Genomic DNA, 25,329 nt, shown 5'->3' with positions numbered 1-25,329 from the left:
AAGCAAAGAGGAAAGCATGTATCATATATGATACATGGACGCTGTACACATGGTACAAGAAAATAATTTTGTATCACATGTAATACATTGGACAGGGAACCTGTTAAAGCGCGTTTTCTCAAGTTTTAATTTTCACACGTGTTAGAAAACGGTGCCGGCGATAGCAAACAGAATATATGTCCGATCCAAAGTGATCTAGCTTCAGTATTAAATTATCTGCTATTTGAACTAAAAAAGTTGGACAATAGTATTATATAAACTACTTGTCTTGCAACTTAGAGTCCATTTTTTTTTCTTAAAAAATTGATTTTTTTTTCAAACTTCGAAAAAATTTGGAATTTTATAACTTCTTCGGTATTTTTTAGTTCATAAAAAAAAGAAACTTATAAAAATTAAAAAAAAAAAAATTGGTTCGACTGTTTCAGATGCATCGCACGACCTGCATCACCGGCACCGATTTACAAGTGCAGACTCCAGGCGCTCCAGAGAAATACTTACAACTTTGAAAAAATTTCAATATTTTTTAATAATAAATATTGTTTTTTGAGCCTTAAATATAGTACACTATCGTCTTAAAACGTTTACCGCAATCATTTCCTTACCTTTAAAAAAAAATTGCCAAAAAAACGCTTTCTTTCGGCTTCTAAAGCAGACTACTGCCTTAATTAATTATTATTATTTTTATACTCTCGCAACAAAGTTGCTAAAGAGAGTATTATAGTTTTGTTCACATAACGGTTGTTTGTAACACCCAAAACTAAACGAGTTAGATATAGGGTTATATATACCAAAGTGATCAGGGTGAAATGTGGAGTTCAAATCCGAATGTCTGTCTGTCCGTCCGTCTGTGCAAGCTGTAACTTGAGTAAAAATTAAGATATCATGATGAAACTTGGCACACATATTTCTTGACACCATAGGAAGGTTGCTTTCGAAAATGAGCAAAATCTGCCACGCCCACAAAATGGCGAAAACCGAAAACACATAAAGTGCCATAAATAAAGCTAGAAATAAAGCTATAGAAATAAAATTTGGGATGAAGGATCGCACTATGAAGGGGCATATTTGGATGTAAATTTTTGAGGGAAGAGCTATGTATATAAAGCAATCTTTCTGCAGTCGTTTTTTAGGCACTTTTTAATACAGTCCAAAAATGAAAGAAATCGAATAATAACCACGCCCACCTCCCATACAAAGATTAGTTTGAAAATTACTAAAAGTGGGTTAACTCACTAACGAAAAACGTCAGAAACATTAAATTTCGCATAAGAAATGGCAGATGGAAGCTGCAGTCAGATTATTTTACAAAATGGAAATTGGGAGTGGCGTCGCCCACTTATGGGTCAAAAACCATATCTCAATAACTACTCGACCGATTTCAATGAAACTTGGTTTGTAATAGTTTCCTTACATGCCAATGATATGTTGTGAAAATTTGCCAAATCGGTTCATAACCACGCCTACTTCCCATATACCAAAACTTTTAAGTCAATCTGAATCGTTTACTTTACAATATATAAAGTAAGCACCAGTGAAGATATCGGAACAGAACTTTGCAAGCATACTGCATTTAAAGAGTGGCATCGCCCTTCTAAAATTCGTCGAAATCGGTCCATAAGTTTTCAAGACCCTATGTATCGAATATGAGGACTTCAATGCTTCTAACAAATTTTTTACCGAAAATATAGGCAAGTCTCTCAGATATTTAGAAGAAATTCAGAGGGAATATGTTACTTCTAATAACATGTCTCCGTGCGAAAAATGAGTGAAATCGGGTCATAAATTCCCCTATCTCCCATAAATTTAATATTAGGGTTTTCAAACTTTCAATGGGCTTTCTACCATATATGAATACGCCGAATATGTAGGTCAAATTGTTTGTTATATTAAATTAAATAAATAAATTGCGAGAGTATACAATGTTCGGTTACACCCGAACTTAGCCCTTCCTTACTTGTTTATTTATTTTTTGTTCCTTTTTTTATTTAAACTTTTTTTAATTTATCACCAACCTAGAATTTTTGAATAGTTTAAGAAAATGTATTATATTATTTCTTACTAAAAAATGCATTTAATTTACAATTCTAACTTATAGTTATTATAATATATTCCATAGAATACATTTACACTTACCACCGTTATACATAGAAAGTCTGAAGCCATTAGTAGTCCACTTATAAGAAATTCACCAAATTAAAATCAATTTGTTAAAAGTTAGAATTTTTTTGTTAATTAGTTACTGGTTGTTAGTTTCACACACAAAATCGCCTCAAACATTATTGCCAAAATGGTAATTTTGAGACTTTTACTGTTTACAAGCAAAAATTTTGAAGGTTGTTTGTCAATTGCAAAGCTACATTGTTGTTGTAAATTGTCAATTAATAGCGCCTACTGCAATCAATCGCACTTAAGTGGCAAGCGCATTCGGTAACGAATACTATACAATGCCGGCAACTCAATACACAACTCAGTAAATAACTGTATTCATGTGTGTATATAAATATTTAAACACCGCTGTGTGTGTTTACGGTTGTGCCATCATCGGCGATTAGTCAATAGCTCAATGAGCGCAGTGCACAGCGGCGCTCTCATTGCATCACCCAACAAGTCGACTAACTACTTAACTGCCTGTTTAGTTAGCCAATCACTCAGCCACCCAATCAGTCAGCTATCCAGGCAGGCAGGCAGGCAGGCAGTCAGTTAGTTTGCCATCAACTCGACGCGGCTAGTTAGTCACTTTGGAATTCGTGCTCATCAAATGGCATTTGATTGTCGTGCCGGTGCTGTGCTGTACCGCGTTGTTGTACGTGCATACACACATACATATGTAGCGATGAGGTGAGTGTGTTGGCATTTGGTATTCACCGATGTTGACTCCAAACATCTGGCCGATGTTTAGCTGTCAAAGCGCATAAATGTCTTAACACTTTATTTGAAAAATGTTGCATTTTGAAAGTAAATAAACAATGAATGAATTACCAACCAACGGAAAATATGCTCACGAATGCCAAAGAAACACAACACTTCAAATGAATTGAGTGTGTAAATATATTATGTTTGGAATATGCGGAGTCGGTAGTAATGATACTGACGTACACTTGTTGTATAATTAAACTTTTTTTTCAATAATATAGACAAATGAAAACCACATATAGAACATAATTGTTGTTTTTCGATTACGTAATGGAGTTGGCAATTAATTAAATGAGCGAACGATAAGGAAATCGAAAGTGATTTGTTAAAGAAAATTTCTTCGATAGAAAAACTAAATAAAATTAACAACAAAAAATTAATTTTCAAATATTATCGATACTCGGGTAGTGTTTCCTGAAATTTGTTAATTTTTTTGAAATCCAATGTAAAATAGGATAAAGTATTATTGTAAATATTATAAATTCATCGTATCTTTAAACCGTACAAAGTTTGGGCATATACACATTTTCACCTAATGCGGATTCAGGATACCTTAAGCAGCAGTAAGGATGCAGCTTAAGTACTCCATTTATTGGAGAATATCTCGACGTTTAACTTTGATATCTAAAACATACACAGAGTCAACAAGTCAAATTTTAGAAATTTATGAAGCGTTCGTATTCAGAATTCAACAATAATTATAGAGCCAAAATGGCCTCTTGACCCTAGTCTAGTTCTGTGCTTTCCAAGTATAAAGAAATTCTTACGTCAAGTCGCAGTCACCTCATATCTAACACTACACGATTTTAAAGGTGATTTTCTCATTTTCTAAAAGATATATATACATACATATACACATCCACACACTTTTAAGCACAAAATGGCATTTGCTGTATTTTGGCATTGAAGTGATACACGATGGCGTTCAGCACATTTATATATAATATATAAATACTGTTTTACACATATTATATTCTAATACACATTGTATTATATATTTTTGTATTTTATTGTATTCTCGTAGTAAGTGTTTTTCAAAATTGTACCGTTTCATAAGTATTTTGCTTTCATTGCATTGCAATTATTTCGTAATGCTTATTATACATACATACACTTGTATATAAATGCCGTTATTAAATGCATTTAGCTGAATACTAATATACATATATATATATATATGTACGTACATTTATAAATAATTTGCTGCTACACTAACCTCGCACAAATACTTTAAATTGACCTTTTCCAATTGCCACTTTTTCATATGTGCTGTTATTTTTTGTTGTTGCTTATTTTGAAAACCAACACATTGTTTGATTTGCGTTTTAAGATTGTCGAGTTTAGCTATTTTAGACTAGCAGTTGACGTGCAATGTTTGACGAACGTGCCATTTCACAAATTCTATTTACGTAATTCCATTGGGGAATGCTATTCCTCCGACCTCAGTGCTATTTTTCTTGTTTTTGCCATTTGATTACCGAATGCACTTAATTATGTATGTATTTATGTATGTACTCACAAATATACAAAACAAAAATATTTTTACAATGTACAAAATATTTTACATTTTCTTCGTTGTTGATCTTATCGTTTTTGATTCAAAACAATTAAATTTTCTTTGATTTTTTTACACAAGTGTTTTAGTTCAGATAGACTAGGGTTATGTATTTTGACTTGCTTTTACCATTGATGAGTTCTGTAATCAATTGAAGTGTCCTAAGTTCAACAGATAACCTTCGCGAATACCAAAATATATCATATTTTTATTTGTTTCGATCCCAATTAGTCTAACCACATTAGATTACCCATCACGAAAATCTAAATTTGATCTCGAGGTCCAATCGATCCAATAACGCACGTAGTCAATGAAAATAATTCCATGGTAAATGGTCCAGACCTCGCCATTCGCTTTGGATGCCATTACCGGGCAAAATTTCAGCGGACTGCCAGTTGAACTCAGGCTTGTAATGATTCCGATTGATGTTCAAAAAGCAACACCTAACGTTCTCAAAGTCGTGACGATGTTTTTTTGAGGTTACTACCTTCTCCGGCTTTCCTGATGATTTTTACTGGTGCGGGGCTTTTGAATATACATGTATAACCTGATACAGATTTGTCGAAACACTTAACAACAAAACACGAAACGGGATGGCAACTGTTAGGCTCGGCTTGAAACGTAATTTTAATTTTGTTTTAAATTTAAGATTTTTCTGGAGCAAAAATGTGGAAAAAGCTGGGAAAAACTATTTTTTTCTCATTTTTTAAAATTATGAGCTTTTCAGAGTAATAAACGTGATCCTTTAATTTTTTCAAAAATTTGGTCGAGTGAAACAAAAAAACGGCTGGCTGAATTAATTTGATTTTTTTTAGGGTTTTAGTGGACATATTGAACTGTAAAAGGCACACTTAACATTAGTGGTTTCCTCAATATTTTCGATCTAGCGCACGATTTTCCAAAAAACCAATAAAAGCCCTTTTTTTTGTTACATTTTCAAATTCATGTGACAATAAGAAAAAAAAAAAATTCGGAAAAGCAAAGGCTAGTCGTTAATAAGAATTCATTCAAGTTCTTGCAACTCACCATTCACTTTCTGTGCGATCATTGGTTGCTGAGATATCGATAATCAAAGACAAAAAGATCCTTTTCCATTTGAAGACCGATATCTCGACGAGAAGAGGACGTATCGAGGTGTTCAAAAAACCAAATTAAAGCTAAATGAGCAAAGTATCCGATCCTTATAGTGGTTAAGTTAAACAAACTTTTTTCACGCCCGTAGACCACCAAAAGAACTAAAAAAAATTTTGAAAATTTTTTTGTTGCTGGTTTTTTTTATGATTACTCAAAAACCGCAAGAGGTTAAAATTTTTTAAAGTTATTGTCCAAAAACTAGACACTTGGAGCTATAATTTCCTTCTTTATCGATTTCTTGTACGACCATTTCTTTCGAAGTTACGGCCTGTTGAAATTTGCCCAAAAATTTGGAATTTATTTTTGATCCCTTAATTTTTTCCAGTAGTGTATATAAAATTAGCTCAATAAATAAAGAGGTGACTAAAAAAGATAATTCTAAGTGCGTAGACTTTGTAAGACAACCATTTAAAACCATTTAGCCTCACTCTATCAAGTGGCAACAAGTGAGATGTGGCATAAGTGTTTTGTCATTTAGCCTCAATATCGCGATCAAAGGTGCCGCAATGAATAGTTCTATTTAAACCCCGATATTTGCCAGAAAAAATTTAAGCGAATCGAGTGTTTCAAATAAAATGCAAATTACAGTGTTAAAAATGTGTTTTTGTTGTCGTCGCACTCAAAGCGCACTCGCCGCCTCAAATGGCCTCATGAATCTCTCGATTTCAATTCGACTTAGTAGTTTAACCTTTTTGGGTGAACGGGTGCTCCGTAAACGGCAATGTTGACTATTTAACTTTGATTCGCGTAATATTGTCATGGTTGCCGCTGCTTCTTCCCTGACATATTTACTTACACACCACTCACAAATAGCCGGTGGAGACCTTAGAAATGCAGCGCGCGTGTTGCAGCGTTCTTTGTGTGGCGTGCCGCAGCAGGCGGCGCATGTATTTTGCGTTAAATGCTGCCACATTCAGCAGTGTCAAGTGTAGTCGGCATAAAATGTATATGCCCCCATTGCAGTGGCGTTGCTACGCTCAATGTGTTGTTATTGTTGTTGCTAACGCTTATGCTAATTTGCCATAGAAAAGAATATTGCTGTTGTTTCACTGGTGATAACTGCAAGCAAGCGTTGGTGTATAGCAATAAAAACTTCATTAAAAACACATCAAAATAAACAATTAACATTGGTTTTATTGCTGTTCACCGTTATATTTCATTATCTGATTTGCAATGTTCGTTTATGCCATTTTTATTATTTGTAGTTTAATGATCGGTATTTATTTTATTCGATATTAAAATTAATTTTTTCTACTAATTAACGGTATTATATTCTAGTGGAGATACAGATTTGCATTTGGTATTCTGCAAATACTCCTAGAAGAGTTAGTTGTCTCCTTAAAATAAATTGAAAGAATAAATTATAAGTTTAAGAGCTTTGAATTTTAATTTAATATCAAAAAACATACTCGGCTCAGTGATGTCATACCCACTACATACATATATGGCTGAAAACAACCAGTTCCAACCTCAAATTTTCAAAGAAAAGTACCACTGAAACCGGTGACCTTTTAAACGACAGTAGGCGGAATGGAGCATGAAAACTTAATTTTCTTCTTTTCATAGACCTAATCTGTCAATTCTAAACGATGATTAAAACTAACTCGAAAACGATTCATACCTTTCTTTATATAATATTATATATTATACAGTAACGTCATATGATATTTGAAAGCTTTTACAAAAAGCTCAATGAAGATAAACAAATTGTTTTGCTCGATTATATTTATGCATTCTTTTAGACAAAGCAATAATTAATATAGAGATTTCATTAAAAGCTCATGTTCTTTAACTAAATGCAATGAAAGCATTTTTAATATATATTTTATTAAGAAAACCTTTTTTGCCTTTTACATTTTTGGTTTTGCTTTTCATAAGAAGATGGTAAGTTTTATCATCTGATTGGCATTTTTAGCAGCGACATCTACCGTAGCTTTTTTTAATTAAAAAACAACAGACAATCGCAGACAACGAAGGTATATATAATTACACATACGATCTTTGTCGCAGAGTTGCATTTCATTTCCAAGTCGATTAAAATTCAATTAAAAAATAATGTAGATTTTTATTTTGTATGGTAAATCGATCTTAATAAACGTTTTAATCGAGCATAGGCCGGTTAATGGAGCAATTAGTTTCTGTGTAAAAAGCCTATTATTCTTATTCTCTGTTAGATTTATGAAAATTTAGCGGAATGCAATAGTTATTATTATTATTATTATTAACCCAAACGATTACCCTCCTCCCGCCCAACCGACGCGTGGGGCGCAGTCCGCATACGAGCGGAATTTGCCGAGTCTAGAAAGGCAAGAGATTTTTAAGCATCCGGTTCTCAAACTGCTCAGCTACAGAAAGAAACATTTCAACAGCTGAGATTTAAAAATTTATAAAAACAAAAAGTTAAAAATTTCTGAATGTTACTTATTAAGAGAAGACAAAATAGCTTTTTTGATGCTAAATATTGAGTCAGATGGATCAAATGTGCTGGAATGCGAATTAAAATCATGACATATTCGGCGGAATGGTTCATTTAACTCAAAATTCGTTCTAGAAGATTTTAGAAATAATGGTCTAAACTGCCTGGATGAACGCAATGGGACATTAAACTTAATATCAGACAAAAGGAATGAACTACAAACTAAACCATTCAGAAGTTTTACTAGGAATATTTTACCTAACATTTCTCTGCGACTAGTGAGTGTGGGAAGATTTATAAGTTTTAAACGACTAATATACGGGGGAAGATTAAAACTTGAATCCTAATGTAAGTGCTTATCAGAATGGGATTGATAGCTAGGATACCATACCACAGAACCATACTCCAATATAGCCCTTACCAATGTTGTAAAAAGAATTTTAGTAATATACGGATCATTAAATTCTTTAGACCAACGTTTAACAAAGCTAAGAGCACCTTTAGCTTTTAAGACAGTTGAATTTACATGAGAATTAAAATTTAGTTTAGGGTCCATAGTAACTCCTAAATCAACAAAGCCAAAAACTTGCTGTAAACTGAAGTTATTTATTACATAGGGAGAAAGATCAACAGTTCTACGGGAAAAGCACATCATTTTACATTTTTTAAGATTCAGTGGCATATCATTTTTGTGACACCAAGTAACTAAATTATTTAAATCCGATTGCAACTCAGTCCTTTCATTATGAGAAGTATATGATTTAAAAAGTTTTACATCATCCGCATATAATAAAATTTCTGAAAACTTAATTACAGAAGGTATATCATTGATGAACAACAAGAACAGAATCGGGCCGAGATGACTACCCTGTGGAACCCCTGAAGTGACACTAATTGAATCGGATAATGTACTATTAAATAAAACTTGTTGTTTTCTGTTAGTAAGATATGAGGATACCCATTCAAGAAGTCTTGGTTGAAAACCAAGAAGATCCAGTTTTTGCAAAAGAATTGAGTGGTTTACTCTATCGAATGCTTTACTAAAGTCTGTATATATAACATCAGTATTCTTATTATCCCTAAAACCCATTGACACATGGTTTACAAATTCAAGCAAGTTTGTTACTGTAGATTTCCCTGATTTCACTGTAGATTTCGCAAAAAGCTCATCAAAAACTTTCATAGAATAAGAGCTTTTATTACAAGCATAAAAAGTTACACACTTCTATTTTTGATTTGGTCACAATCAAATAATTAAACACAATTTATGCTTTGGAGCTTTTTTAGGACGATTTCTATTGCGATTTAAGTATCGATTGGCAGAATTGAGTAAGTTGTAAGTGCTTTAGAGAACATTTTAAGTTAACTAGCATGAATTACAGTTTTACAATAGCGTAAATACCTAATAATTCAGATCTTAAGCGCTTACTGTGTTGATACAGTCTTAGACCACAGTGCAGCAACTAAGCAGTCGTGGCGTGAAAACCAAATCTCTCCGCTTGGAAATTTATGTGCCAAACACGCTGCGATGCGTAAATTTCAGCTCATAAACACATTAACGACTTTGGTTAATTGATATCAATCAGTAATTAATGCAGCGCCACTAAAAATTCATGCTCGTATCAACAAGCAATTAACACAAACATGTCTGGCGGGACGCAAACATACATACATACATATCTACATACATGCAGGCGCTCACAATTACAACTGTTAGCAATGCCAACAATGAAGGTAGACTTTTTAAACGCTATTAAACAATGATTATGATTTCTAATGTAAATACTGAAGTGAAGTACAATCCAGTCGCCGCATAAACACGCGAATCGAATGGGCGACTCGGAGGCTCGTTGAGCCGGCGGCGCGCGCAGCGTGTGTATGCGCAGACAGCTAGGCAAACAAAAAACGCTGTAAATTAATAAAGTGGCAATTAGCAGCAATATAGCATCGAAGCAATCAACACGAAATGATACAAATATGATAGGATATAGATAAATAACAACAAATAACAATGGCCAGCGAGCATACCATAAAGCCACAGTTGGCCAAACAAGGTGACGACTAAATACGGCATTTAGTAGACCAAAACAAAAAAATAAAAACAATAATAAACAAATTATATTTAGCTGGTGATGGCTCTCATTTGTGTATTTTTGGATGTCATTTAGATAAGAAACTGTCGATTGTTTTGTTGAAATTTGAATTTTAGTTTTAGTAGAAATTTGTAGGAGAGAAATAAGTGGGTTCTAAACACATTTTGTTAGTGGGTTGAGACTACAATCAAATATAGATAGACTTCTAGAGGTTCTTGGCAACAAAAGATCTAGATTACAAACTGAATTGGTTTGATTTCTTCTAATATTTATTTATAAGTTTTTTAATTTTTAATTTTAAAGAATTCCCAATATATCCACGGGCTTTGGGTGATCATTTTGCTATCTTTCAATTTCAATTCGAATATTTTCAATAGAATAGTTTTTGAATACTAAAGAAAAAATTCATTCAACCTTTAGAGGTTGAGGGCCACAAATCATGTGATATTACCAACTCTATTATATATATAAGTAACAGAGTTGGTTGACCTGCATGTCACTATTGTTATGGACTGTTGCGACTGCGTACTGAATGCATATCATCGCATGTCAATCGCTTGTGAACGCTTCCAGATTCCCTGCAGTTCAGTTTAGGGCACCAAACGAGCTGGCCCCTCGTACTGCGAAGGCACACAGGGCTGCCAAGCATTGAAATTTGTTGCGATGCGTGCGGACATGCGTGCAAAAGCCGCACAACAAATCCAGCTGCACACTTGGCGAAACTCCGCGCGTTGCGAGCGCCGGCCATGAATATTGGTCGTTTGTAAACGGTAGCAATGGCGGTGTCAGCAGATACATTCGGACGATATGCATATCACGCATTGCTGATAGCCGTGCAAATGTACCAGCAATCATTTGTATGCGATATATGAAGGTATATACATATGTACATATGTGTATAGTAAGTGTGCATCATTAGATATTTGAAATTGAAAAGGTAAAAATAATGAGCGCACAAAGTTTCTCTTTTACGTTGCATAAATATGTATATACATATATGTACATATGTACATACATAATTGTTTCTATTGCACTGCTTTCCGTTGCTGATGTTGCAATGTATCTCATATTGCTTTGTATTTTGTGAACTTTTGTCTGTTTTTTTTTTGTCGAGGTCAGTTTCGTTGCTCGCTCTTTGGGCAAGCGCACAAATCACGTGCGTAAAATCAATAAATATGCAATCGACTAATGATAGAAAGAAGTTGAAAATGAAACCAGGTTTTATAAGCCAGCATTTGAAGTAAGGTAACAGCTTTCGATTCGTCAAACGTTAGAGAGTGACGAATCGAACAAATGATAACTGCTGTTCAATTAAACGGGCAACACTGGTGGTGCAACATTGTACTCGTATTAAAGGTCTTCTTACATTTCCACATTTTATGTGATTCGTTTCTTTATTTAATGAAGCTATTTTTCTGGCCGCGCCAAAACAACATTACAACCCTAGACTTCGAACAGTCTTACTGCTTCTATCAAAACTTATATATTTTTTATATTTTCAACTTGAATATCCAAACTCCTGTGATTAAAACAGCTTGCTGGTAACTCTACACTTAAACTTATTTAATTTATTTTGACAAATTGTTTTGGCAACTCTTCATAGAACTATCTCCAGCACAAAGTATTTTGAAACCTAATATATTTGATAGCCAATATACACATATATCATCAATTTATTTGAATAAAATATTCAAAATATGTGGCAACCCTGCACAAATATATGTTCCACTAACTGATACACATATTGTTGGATTACAGCGTTTCATAAATTTTAATTTTTTTATTTTAAAAGTTTTAGAAACGTGGCAACCCTTTTAAAAATATATTCAATATAAAACATGCTTTAGTTCTATTACCAATTATATTATCAATAATTTGTTTATTTTATGAATTTTTTCGACACCGTTTCTATTTCAAACAAATTAAGTTCACTACTTTGTGCAAACTTTTGGAGAAAAATTGTTCTATTTTTCACTTTTTATAGTTCGCAGTATGCTTTTATGCAATCGGTAGATTCAAATGTGACGTCCGAGTGGCAACTTGGCTTTTTATCGCTGCCGCACAGTGAGTGGCGCGCTCCAACAAAGTCATTTCAATTTACTTATTACTTTTTGTTTTTGTTTGTGCTTTTATTCAATGCAAACTTCTTTTCAACTCTTCCGCCAACCTGCCGCGCTCTAATCAGCTGCTGGACGTGTCATATGAGCGCTTTGTAATTTGTCACGTCCGGTTGCCATGCGCTTTAAGCTTTCCTTGCGTTTACTTTGAGCACTCAGTTATTAAAAAACAATTTTATTAATTTTTTTAACTTTTTTTTAATATTTTTTTTTAATTTTCTTTTTCTTAATATTTTAAGTTAATAATAGTTATCACGTCATGAACGCTTCGTAAGCTTTTTTGCATTTATATTTTTCGAAATTGTTGCATTTTAGTGAAGTTGCTTTCAATGAAGCTTTTAAAAATATTTAAATATATTAGATTTTCCTTAAACAATAGTGTTGATGGTGACGATTCTGTTATTCAACATAGCTACACATCATTATTGTGTTCATTTCCTATTGCGAATTTCTAACTGTTTGACATAATTTTTGTAGTACGGTAAAACTCTTTCCAGGGCGTATTCTCTAGAGCACGGAGTCGTCATAAGATCGTTGTGCTTTTTTTTCAACTGTGACAAAAGTTGTTTTCGGAATGTATTTTCAAAGAGCTACTTTCAAACATAAACCATAAGGCCTCGAAACATAAATGTTTAAAAATAATTCCTCGATGATAATAATCCCCATTTATATTTCTATTTGAGAGCCTTTTCTATACTTAGTTCCTCTGCTTGCAATCAATTTCGTAGATATCTCAGTTTTGCAGCTCTACTGCAAGCACTTTACTTGCCACATTTGACAGCGCTTTGCTACTAAATCTGCAATTAGGCAAATTCGTTTAAGTCATAAATCTAGCTGTTTACCAACTTTAGAGCTAAGTGAGCAGCGTTAGCCGGAGGAACCGTTAAAGCTTCCTCCCACTTTTCTCTGTTCAACAACAACTCTTTTGACTTTAGTACATATACTAGCCATGCTAGTGTAAAATTCTACATTCGTGTTGTTGCAACTTTATCTCGATTGTTCACCTAACTTGTTTTTGTTGTTGTCTAGTTGGCTACCTGTTTTGCAATTGCCCATAAGTAAGTAGCGTTTATGTAGTTAGTGTCAATTTTTCAAGCAATTTTCATCAATTTTGTTTACGCTAGCAGGCAGGAGTACGAGTATGTACATACCACCATGTCTATATACAGTACAATTTATATACATACTTGTGTACATACATACATGAGTTCGTAGTATCGAATAGGTGTTTACATTTGTAGGTCATTTTGGTCAAAATAAATCTTAGTTTTCCATGATATATGACGAAGTCGAATATCTATTTTATTTTGGTGGTTGGAGTTACATTGCTTCAAAATACTTCGAATTCACTAATTTATGGCGAGGATGCTTGATTATGTTCGAAGCCGTCTGTAAGCCACATATAGATTCTATGAAACCCTTTTTTTGGTTTGTCAAGGAACGAAAAGAGTGTGGGTATTACGCACTCAACCCATCCCAGCCATTTACCGACATAATACTTGTTAGTAAGTTCTATTTCACACCTTGTTTAAAGGTAATAGTTAAGATTAATCATCGAGAATCTGCAATCACAACCGACTGTCGAAGGGTTTCTATTCGACTTGCACTCTTGCTCGCTCTGAGAGCACTTATAGTAACACGGGACACTGCGACAGCTCAAGCTCCTTACGTACATCTGCAATAGAAACTATTGGATTTTGAAAATGTCAATATAATAGCTGATATGATGAGGATTGTCATCTTGCAGTGGAGAGAAAACTGAAACTGAAAATCACAACCGCGGCGTTCGTTCTGCTTTTTCCAGAATGGGTAAGGAAGCGAAGCGTATTGATCTGGTAGTGAACGAGGACAAGACGAAATATCTCCTGTCATCAAACAAACAATAAGCGCATTCGCGACTTGGCAGTCATAGCTATGAAATTGTAGATAATTTCGTCTATCTTAGAACCAGCATTAACAATGTCGGCCAAGAAATCCTGCGCAGAATCACTCTTGTCAACAGATGCTATTACGGACTGAGCAGGCAATCGAAAAGTAAAGTCCTCTCTCGACGAACAAAAACCAAACTCTACAAGTCGCTCATCATACCCGTCCAGCTTTATGGTGCAGAATCATGAACGATGTCAACATCCGATGAGATGAGATGAGATGAGATGATGAGGCATCAGGAGTTTTATCAGTGGTATCACCAATTGGCGCCAAACAGAAGAAGGAAAAACAAATGCTGTTATAAACCCGGAAATAACCGCGTAAGCGGTTTCTACGCCAGTTAAGAAGAAGAAGAAGTTAAGATTAAAGGAGGAATGACGAACCTATACTTTGGGGTAGGGAACTGACCATATTGGAGCAGAATACTATCTTTATTGTTATTAAAAGTGAGTAAAAATGATAGGACGACAAAAGTGGTCATCTTTAGGTGAGAGGTACCATGTTCTCCTTGACTGTTTTTCTCTGAATTGTGGTTGAAATTGAACCGAGAAGTTAGTATGTAAATGGGTTCATCAATGATGAAGAATCAGTTGATAAAAAGTTATATATTTTAAGCTTTCTGTACTTTCCGTACCTCGCTACCAACATGTTAACATAAAATATATTTTATATACATATGTACATACATATGTGTAATTGTAACTGATATCACAAAGTTCGCAAAATGAGGTCATCAAGAAGTCGGATAAAAGTTTTCGGTCGCTCTTCGCTGAATTCCGGCTCATTATTTCTACTTTCAACTTGGTCACGCAGTGGTTATTAATGGCACTTTATCGATAACTTGTGCATTTAATGAGCAATAATTTCATATTTTCACCGACTGTTCGCAAACATACATTACACACATGCAAACATTAACGGTATTCTTACATATGCGCCAGCAAATCCTGCAATCAAAAGTCATATCAACGGTACTTTAGCGCTGCCAAAGCCTTAAATTGCAACCAAATATTTGGCCACAGCCGCATACATTCAGACGTTCGTGGTATACCTTCGTATCTATCATTATTAATCTCTGCGCGGCCGTCCACTCAGCGCTTACGTGCGCATGCGCATGCGGGCGAAAACAATACGCAAAGCAAACGCGATCTCAGCATGCAGAAATAAAGTAAAAATGAAAGTTGCTGGACACAAACTGTCGAAATGCTTTCGGGCATTAATTTATAGGTCAACCATTATGTGTAATTTAAAGGGCGACTGGCTGGTGGGCCCTTCATTGCTGTCGGCGCGCGCGACAATTGGCCTCAATACAAAGTGAAAAGTGAATGCGATTATTGCTGCGAACGATTTTCGAGTTTTTGCTGAATTTTTGATGAAAATTTCTTTCTCTCACAAACACACACACAACAACAACAAAATATGATGAACCACTGAAAAGAAGATGATTCAATCGTGTGCTGGAATTGCGCCATTTCGGGTCACACAAAGTGGGTGAGTAGGTCAGCCACGCTGCTTGCGAATAGCACGCACACCATCGCACGTGAGCAAGAAACACCGTATGTAACAGCACGAATTGGTGGGCAAGACGAAAGAAGGCAGTGACGCAGCGACTTCAAAAGCATGAAAAAGGCGTGTGCCAATGTTGCCATTTAAGGATAACCTTCAAACACTAATTTGTTGCAACGGCAACAGCAGACAGCAGCGTGCGCTTACGCTGTCGTAATACGCTCGCAAACGAAAATTTATCAAGCGGAAAATAACGAGGCAACAAGCAACAGCAACAATGTGGTTGATACTTGTCGTCTGATATTGGCGAAGACATACAAATGAGTGAAGAGTTGTCGGCGCACACCGACGTTGACCACAACAATAATAACATGAACAACCTCAACTTTTGCAATAACTTCTTTGGAAATGCCTCTCTTTCAGCGATCAACACCGAAATAAGAAATGAAAAAATTTTGAAAATGAAATAAACCGTGAATGATATTAGGTTGGCAAATATCTCCCCTCCCTCCCTCGTAGAAGCCACCTCCTTATATGCGAAGAACTCGGAGAGCCACTTTTCACAAGACTCTTTTGAGTTCAACTTTACACCACCAAGTGCGTTCGCCATGGACAGGAACAGGTAATCACTTGGCGCTCCCGTTGCTTCTTACGAGTCATCAACGAAGTGTGTGATCTGGCGTTGTCCTGGTGGAACACTACACCCTTTGTGTTGACCAATTCTGGACGCTTCTGGTCGATCGCCTGCTTCTAACAGTAGATGGTAGAATTAAGCGTCTGGCCAATCCCACCAAACCCACAGCAAAACCTTCCTGGCCGACAATCCCTGTTTGGGACGATTCACCGGCCTTCGACCACGACCGTTTTCGCTTGATATTGTCGTATGTGATCCATTTTTCGGCGCCAGACACAATCCGCTTCGGAAATGGGTCGAGTTCGTTCCTTTTCAGCAGTATATCGCAGGCGTTGATTTGGTCCAAAAGGTTTTACTGCGTCAAATCATGCGGCACCCAAGCATCAAGCTTTTTGATGTATCCAGCCTTCTGCAGATGGTTTAAAATGGTTTGGTGACTAACTGCCATCTCCTGGGAGTTGTCACGAGATGCCACATGCCGGTTTAACGAGATGTTTTCCATGATTTGATCAGTATTCGTCGTCCGAGGTCTTCCGCCGTCTAGCTTATCCATGGTGTCGTTTTCACCCAGAGCGCTTTCTAAAGCTAAACACATGACGAACTATCCCGAGTAGATAGATTCAAAAATCGTCATCCGTGCGCTAGGAAAGAAGATTGACAGGGTGCCAGAAAGTCGGGTCCGAATATTATATATGGCCAAATATGATTGATTAAAGTTTTGTAAAGTATGAAGTTTGGTCTAGCTTCCTAATATAGGAATCAAGTCTTAGGAGCGCCCTCTAAGTATTGTGGTACTAACTTTAGGAATACACCAAAGACCGCGTAACAAATCCTTGAATATCCAATAGAAAAATGTAATAGCATTCGATTTTGATAACTACGACCTCGATTTGCAGCTCGTGTATGAGTTCATTTACAAATTCTTCATGCGTTTAATATATTATTATGTTGTAATAATAAATCAAAAATTATTAGACCATTCCATTCAGTTCGATAGTCAGCGGTAGCTGGCGCTACATGGCTTACCACTCGCTGAACAAGGTCGCATTCACGCAAAGCCCATAGGAGGCGCTGAGGTGCAGATCTGAACGCTTGCGCGCTCTGCGGTAATTAATCATTGTCATAATTACACACAACATTTTTCACACTTTCGCTGCGGCTGTAACGTCGTGTCTCTGCTGCGCATAGCTGCAACGTCAGGTGTTAGCCAAGTCGTTTGGTAATCTATGTATATACACACACGGACGGACGGACGGACGGACAGTGTATTATTGCAATTGGTGTTCCAATAGTGGAGTTATTTACTTGATTTGTAGGAATTGTTTTGCCGCCAGCCAGCGCTAAAAATTAAAATAACTCAAACACGTAAATATGTGCTTACCGATGTTCGTTTGTGTAATGTGTTTATGAATATTTATGATTTATGCGAATAAAATGCAATCGGCGGCTTATATAAAATCATAAATATTTCCCGCTTTTTTACTGCTTTACATTGCACACACAGTGCGCATTGCGAAATCCTTCAGTTTGCAAAACACATTTTTTGCTGCTTGAGTGCAACTTCAATGGCCACAGGGAAAAATGTGTGAAGGAAAATATAATTGCAATTAAAAGTGCAGCAACAAACTGTACGAACTTTGAGGAAAGCAAATCGCATGGAAATAATTCAAAGCTGTCGGCAATGTAGCTGGCAGTTCGGGCACTGTGTCGGTGCGCCTTTATGCCTAGCATAAAATTGTTGTACATAAATATATGTGTTTGTTTGTAAATATATACTCATATATGCCGGCATAGATATTTTGATGGCCACATAATGTGGTGGGTGGAGATACCAACAACTGCACCAATGGCTACCGGCAAGAAGTGGCAAGTAGGGGCCGAATATTCCAAAGTCCGTTATTAATGTACCGCAATTAATTGCTTCGCATAACGGTTGTTATTGATAGCCGGAAAATAACCATCTATATTTATATTAATACAAGGCAAAATTAATATTATATAAGCATTAAAGATAGTAGTCCAATAAAGAGTTAATATACACTTACAAAGCAATATACTTTTTAATATTTATTATTTTCTTGATGAAATCATTACATTTAATAAAACATGAAAACCAATACATGAAAAACTGTAATCAAAATTTTAAAGTCTATATGCCATGTATGTAGGTGTAGAGATTGCCAGACATTCTATTATATTATGAAGCTATTTTCCGATTTTTTCTAGAATAAAAAACATGAAGTCTTTTAAACTAATTGCGAAGACATTAAAAAATTTAATTGACGGATTGTCGGGTTACTTACATTTAAGGTTGGTCCAAAGTTAGTCTATTTTAAACGTATGTAATATGAATAAAAAGTCGACTGCACTTAAAAATTTACGACTCTATTATAATACAAAAATCATTGTGCATTAAAAGATCTTAAATAAAGCATAAAAGACGTGATACAATTAATAGGCGTCGAGTGTCTTCGACCGATCTGATGTAAGACAGTTCTAACTAACTTCAGTTGAAGTTTTTTTTTTTCAAATATCGTTCGTTCCTCAAATTATATTTAAGAGATTTACTTGTAGAGAGCAATTATCAAAAGCCAAACTATCAATAAAACACGTTTCCAAACAGCAATTATCACTAATCCTCTCTTAACCTGTTTAAATACAACATATTTTCTGGTGAAAACATCGTGCTTTCGTCAAACGAATTTTCAAAACATTCATAAAAGCTTCGTTGCAAGAGACAAGACTGAAATATTTCATGAAATTCGATTTCAAAAGCGGAAAATAATGGTTACACGAAATACTACTTAATCTGTAATTTATTTTACTCACTAATTAAAAAATTGAGGGTGAAAATAATACTATTATAAAAGATGAAATCCACTGTAATACGAGTATATGACTAAAATATATCAGTTCTATTATATAGCAAAAAGATATAGACTTTTAGTCAAAGCTATTTCAAGTTTCGTTGAACTAATTAAATTGCTCTCAATTTTCAACAAGATCACAATTTAACGAACACACCAACAAAAGAAGAGAGACTAGTAGAGTTGTGAGTTCAATAAATAAAGCGCATAATTATATTACTACTTCAATTAAACGTGAGAAAAGACTCTTAGGTAACCTGTTACATATGGTTACATTAACAATTATTGCCACTTATATTTTCTCATACAACTTTCTTTTTAAGAAACTATACTCGTACATCAAATTTCCAAACGAGTTATAAAAATTTTGTGAATGAATGTTAATAGTGGCACTCATGTACTTAGTATAATTAAGTAATGCAGAACATTAAATTTTCTACCAAACAAGTCATACATATGGACTAAACAATTGTTGTCCTATTCCACTTTCTCTGCACTAAATCGACTTTCCAACTGACAAATGGTCATCGTTCATATGCGACATACACGAAAATAGCTTAATTATCACCGGTTAAACGAGCTCGAAATGCAATTGTCAAAAAAATATTGAGCAAATTTCGCTTAAAGTCGTACAAAAAAATTTACCACATTTTACGCTGTCGAAAATCAACGTACAACAATATTTGACTGGCTTAACAATTTTCACTTGCTCTACTCTCTTAATTGTGTTTACTGTTTGCCGGTACGCTACCGAAACGTGCCACATTATGTTGCCGTAATTAAAACGCATTTTGGTTTCATAGAGAAATGACAGACATTTATGATTTAAAATGGTTATTCCTCTCCTCTTTTTCATTTAAGGGGTTACAAGGGTCTCGTGGGTTCAAAAATCGATTTTTATTTTTTTGCTTATTTGAGTTTCTACAAATCTCAAGAATATTATCCTAAATTTTCGATCCGAATAATAGTTTCGGAGATACAGGAAGGTGTGCGCTGCAAGTCAGGTATTATTGTTACTCAAAGCTTTAAACGCGTTTCTCGCGGAACCCTGTTTTTAAAGTCGGTTGTCAAATTTTCTCGAAAACTACTCAACCGATCTTGATGAAATTTTGCACAGATGTTTGAGAAACAATTTACTCGTCCTTGAACGAAGATTTTTTTAATTACAACTATTTCAAAAACACAAAATGTCAAGCAAAATTGACCGAAATTTCTATTTTTTTTTGGAAAAATGTCTGCCAAAATTCCAATTTTTTACTTTTTGTCTTTCCTTCGTTCAAGCACGAGTTTATGGTCTTACCTAAAATACTTATTTTGTTTTTTTTTTTTTCATTTTGGATGGTCCTGTCAGGAGTTATGCTGACAACGCAGACTGACAAAAAAAGTTTGAAATAAATAAATAATTTTTATTAAAAATAGGTCATTTTTTACCCGACAATACCCATGTAACCCCTTAACTAGAATATTTAAATTATTCTGCCTCTTCTAGATTGTCGCTACCACTGCCTAAGTCTTTTTTTTGAGTCTCACTTAGGCCGATATAAACATTTTCAAAGTTGAAAGTCTATAACTCTCCGTTAGAACTGAGTAAAAGTGAATAAATCTTCGAACAATTCTCTCTCTTCAACGCCCTCTTCCTCTTAAGATTTAAGAACCGTTGGTCGCTTTAGTTTGTTATCCCAATATCTATATATTGGGATGTTAGGATATTGAAAGTAGGCTTGACTTTGAGTCTAACCTATAAATAATGGAATGTCGATTTATAATTCCGAAAATTCATATCTCTCACGAATGAATTTATGAAGTTCAAGCAACTTATGACCTCACATACATCCTGTGATTATCATAATCAAGTTAGGCAATAAAAATCGCCAGAAAATGTCACATTAAGAACTCAACAATAGCAGTTTTGTGGAAATTAGGTCACAATTTGAGGCATCGTATCCGGCTGAGCGATTAATCGTTCGTGTGTAAATTATAAAAAATTAGATAAAATAAATATCCTGCAAAGGGAAACCCAGCCTGCTGACCAATGAGGCAATTTTTAGAGAGTTTAGCGCTCTTTACAACACTCTCAAGCGAAATTTTGGGAATAATTAATCAGGAAATTCCCTCTGTGCTGTTATTTTTCCTGCAGTTATCCCAAAGTTTCCTCAAAAATTTAGCGACCTAACCGATGGAGCGAATGCGGCAAAGCGCACAGGTTATTACTTCCGCTTTACAATTTCCACACATGGCATAGCATAATAGCCAAAAGCATGAATCTGTATGTATTTAACGCTGTTCTCTAAAAATATATTTAAAAGCATTTTGTGCGCTTTAGTATATTGCCACACATGAATGCGATTATATACATATGTATATGTGGGTATGTGTGTATATATGCAGTGTGCGGGTTTATTTTATTAACACGGAATTAATTAAAATGGGAATGTGCGGCGATAGGAGGAAGCAGCTCAGCGGTTCGAGCAGCTCATGTGGCTTTGGGTTTGCGGGTCGGCCGTAGCGGAAGATCGACAGCAACCGAAACACTTTCACTTTTTTATTTTGCTTTTGCCGCATTTGGTTTGAAGTGACGGCCTAACGGCATGACTGGCTGCCATACATAGCCGCATGGCTGTTTGATTGGCTGGCATTGGCCGTTGCCCGATTGGTGACGGCTTCAATGTGATTACCGTTATTCGTGGTCCGTTGCTGTGGTCTGCTCAATGCCGGCACCGGTGAGTTGCTGCTGCTGCTACTGCTGGCAAAAGTGAAACCAATCAAATTGTGCTTATCAACTTTGTAATATTGAATTTTCACGTGATTGTGCGCGCCTGCAGCTATCGCCTGCCATCGAGAGTTGCATAAAAATTTAACAATTCGTTTTCGTTGAAACCATTCGACCACATACAGCCGTATGTATATGTGGCATTTTGCAGGAGCTCAACGGTTGCAAAGATCGACCCTGTCAGGTGATAAAAATATTAATTATAATAATTTAAACGCTGCTGCTGTAACCTCTAGGTGGACGGCCATTTCAGACAGCGATTTAATAAAAAATCATAATTCACATATTTTTTCTAATTTTAGAGCACATGTTAGGCTAAATCCCAAATAATCCTAACTGTAAATTAATCCTTTGAATTTCTTTAGGATATCTGAGAGATTTGTTATTTTCAATAAAAATTAGCCTCAAATTTCGAGGTCCTTACATTCGTTGAAAGATTTTTAGTCCGATTTCGATGATTTTTATACGGGCTATGCTACACTAGAAAAAAAGTATTTGTGCAAAGTTTTCTTCCGATATCTTCACTGGTGCTTGACTTAAATACACTTATATATTGTAATGTGAACGAATCAGTTCGAAATTGTGGTATATGAGAAGGAGGCGGTGAACCGAATTTCAAACTATAGAATTTTGATGCCCAAGAAAAGGTTTGTACAGTTTTCGTTGAAATCGGTCGAGTAGTTTCTGAGGTGTGGTTTTTGACCCATTTAAAATTTTGTATACAAATTTGAGTGTAGCGAATCGAACAGACTTTGCCATCTGAACAAACAGACCGACAGGATTTGTGGTGAAATATGTATTTAAACAGTATCAGTAAAACAAAACTTGGCAGCATTGACGAAATCGGTTACACTACTAAAATGAGATCTCGCAATCTTTCTTGCATAATTCCTGTCGGGATGTTTGTTTAGAAAGGAAAATTGCTTTTGACGTAAGATCTCGAACAAAGCTAAATTGTCTGACACTACCTAAAATCTGACATAACGGTAAATATATAGCCGTATAAAAGTGCTTAAAATTGAGTACAAAGCGGTGTAACAATAAAAACAACACAAACACACGAATGCATTTATCGCTTATAAAGCCACTACCGCATTGAGTAGGAAAGTAAAAGTTGAAAAGTCACTTGGGTGATTTCTTTGCAAGTGTCTGAGCGGTAGAGTCCGCCCGGCTGTGCCACAGCGCGCTGTCAACTTGACTGCTATTCTCTTCTGCTGCCACAGTCATTGATCGCCGCTGTCTACCATTGCATTGGCCTTATTATGAACTGGGATTTTTGCTATGTCTTGTTGTTGTACACCAACACACACACACGCGCAACATAAAGCATTCACTCCATCATTGTTGCAGATAATTTTGTGATTTAAGTGATGATAGCTCAATTACATCGCCTAAAATGTTGGTGCTGTCAAAAATTTGTTGCCGAAACTCAAAAAATAACCAAAAACAACAAACAACAAATAATACCAAACGAGGTCGCCGTTATTCAAACGTCAATTTTATCCTTTCTATTTTTAGCATTTTTTTTATATTTTCGCTTGCGTTTTTGTTGTTGTATACAATTAAAGTGTACGTATTTTATGATTTTTGCGCTGCAGCCCAGCACTTAAATCAAAATTCCAAAGTGGCTGCAGCCAGACCTGTTCCTTTGTTGTCGCTGAGCGCCATTTGCATGCGCTCGGTAACACCGTGTGCCGCGATGAATGCGTGTATGTGTGTGTGAGTGTGCGCCGGTTTGCAACAGCAACAGCTGCATCAAGCGGCAGCGGCAACCTGTAGCGACAAGATACAAACCAACGATAAGCGCTAAACGATTTGCAGATTGGCTTTTTTATTACAGCCCGAATGGCTTTATTGAATTATCGTCTTGTATGGCTAAATACAAACGAATTGGGTTAACGAGTTGCGCCTGCGCCTGCGTCACATGGCCCGCGCCGCGGCGGCTGCCGGTTTGCCGGTTGCGCTGTGTGTTTCCCGGCTTTGTGCAACCTGATTGTTGGCGGCGATTGTTGCCAACCATTGCAAGTAAATGGGGATTTTATGAGCGGCGTTTGGATTTATGCATTCAATACAATTTATGACTTAATTTCAATTATCCCAGCGATCGCTTTGATCGCCATCTCTGCGGTTAAACATTGTTTGGTGGGGATATAAAAGCGCGATTGCACATTTCCTATATGCACATACATATAGTATTTGTATTTGTGAATATGTGCTTCGGTTATTTGACAGGTTTTTAAATTGATACTAATATTATTGTCATATGTTGAAGGTCAAAGGAAATATTTAAAAATAAATCCACTAAAACGTACATATCCCTATTATTAAAAAAATTTAATGCAGTTCCAATTATACTTACATATAATTTATTGATTTTTAGTCGAGCATATGAAAACTAAATTATATTTAAATAAAATAAACTCCAGAAAATTATTAGGAAAACCATTTTAAGATTTTCCGAGTACATGACTGCTTTACTACAAATAGTATATGTAATTGCTTGAATTAAATTGCCATTTCTACTATTCTCCGAATTCATATTTGGAATTTACGTTGTACATACTTACACCTGTTTACACCGCTTAAACAAGTATTTTTTCCCACTTTTATTTTTTTTGCAAAAGTTTGTTGTTGTAATTCAAAAATATTTGTACTTTATTATCTAGAAAACATTTTTTGTTTGGAATGTATTATGTAAAGTAGGGTGGTCATATTTTAAATCATCCTATTTTTCAGTGGCGTCAAAAAATGGGTTACGAACTGAAATTGGACATATTCTCCTCTAATTCAGATGAAAAAGTAGTATGAAATAATCAAATTAAAATCATTATATTTGAAGAGTCGTAATTAAATTTTACACATACAGTTACAAATTCTTTTCAAATTGACTTTTTCTTCAAATTTTATATCACCTTCAGAAGAAACGCTGAAATGCATAAAAATTTTATGAAATATAAAATTACCTTCTTAACCTGATCAAAAGCTAAGTCATAAACTAAAGTTCCATTAAGTCACTTTCTTAAAAAATGTTTGACAGAAAAATATATTAGGTCATTACGTCTCTAACGAAAGTGCAAGAAAGCGTTCTTCACAATTTCTATGTAAGTTTGACAGTTTTACTATGCTACCTTTACCCATTATTTCTATCATTATTTAATTTTTCTTCCCACATTTAACGACCACCCTAATGGACGAACTTTCATTTGGGAAAGTAAATATTTACAACGGCGAGAACACGCTCAATTAAGTAACGTTACATCAACACTATGTGAGCAGTTAGCGTTGCACATGCAATGAATGAGCTCTCCAACGGCAGCGAGCCGTGGACTGAGGAGAAAGCGGTTAAACCGTCATTGCCGGTAGTTTTCATTTCATAACTTGCATTAAATGTATTT

General features: G+C 35.3%; 1 protein-coding gene and 1 long non-coding RNA gene across 4 annotated transcripts in view; one reads left to right on the top strand and one right to left on the bottom strand.

The window, feature by feature from the left end:
- The window catches only part of LOC128921419 (uncharacterized), a 74,691-nt gene extending 72,034 nt beyond the window's left edge, over positions 1 to 2,657 (bottom strand). The window contains exon 1 of one of the 2 annotated variants that reach the window (XR_008470884.1): positions 2,134 to 2,657. This is a non-coding gene — a long non-coding RNA (uncharacterized LOC128921419). The remainder of the gene's footprint in view (positions 1 to 2,133) is intronic. The other variant, XR_008470883.1, reaches the window with a different exon arrangement.
- The window catches only part of LOC105213620 (zinc finger protein 395), a 268,922-nt gene that overhangs the window by 62,705 nt on the left and 180,888 nt on the right, over positions 1 to 25,329 (top strand). The window lies entirely within an intron of this gene.

Source organism: Zeugodacus cucurbitae, chromosome 2 (genome assembly GCF_028554725.1).
Source record: "Zeugodacus cucurbitae isolate PBARC_wt_2022May chromosome 2, idZeuCucr1.2, whole genome shotgun sequence".
Classification (NCBI taxonomy): domain Eukaryota; kingdom Metazoa; phylum Arthropoda; class Insecta; order Diptera; family Tephritidae; genus Zeugodacus; species Zeugodacus cucurbitae.
The sequence above is the reverse complement of the archived record's forward strand: the minus strand, read 5'-3'. Positions and strand labels throughout refer to the sequence as shown.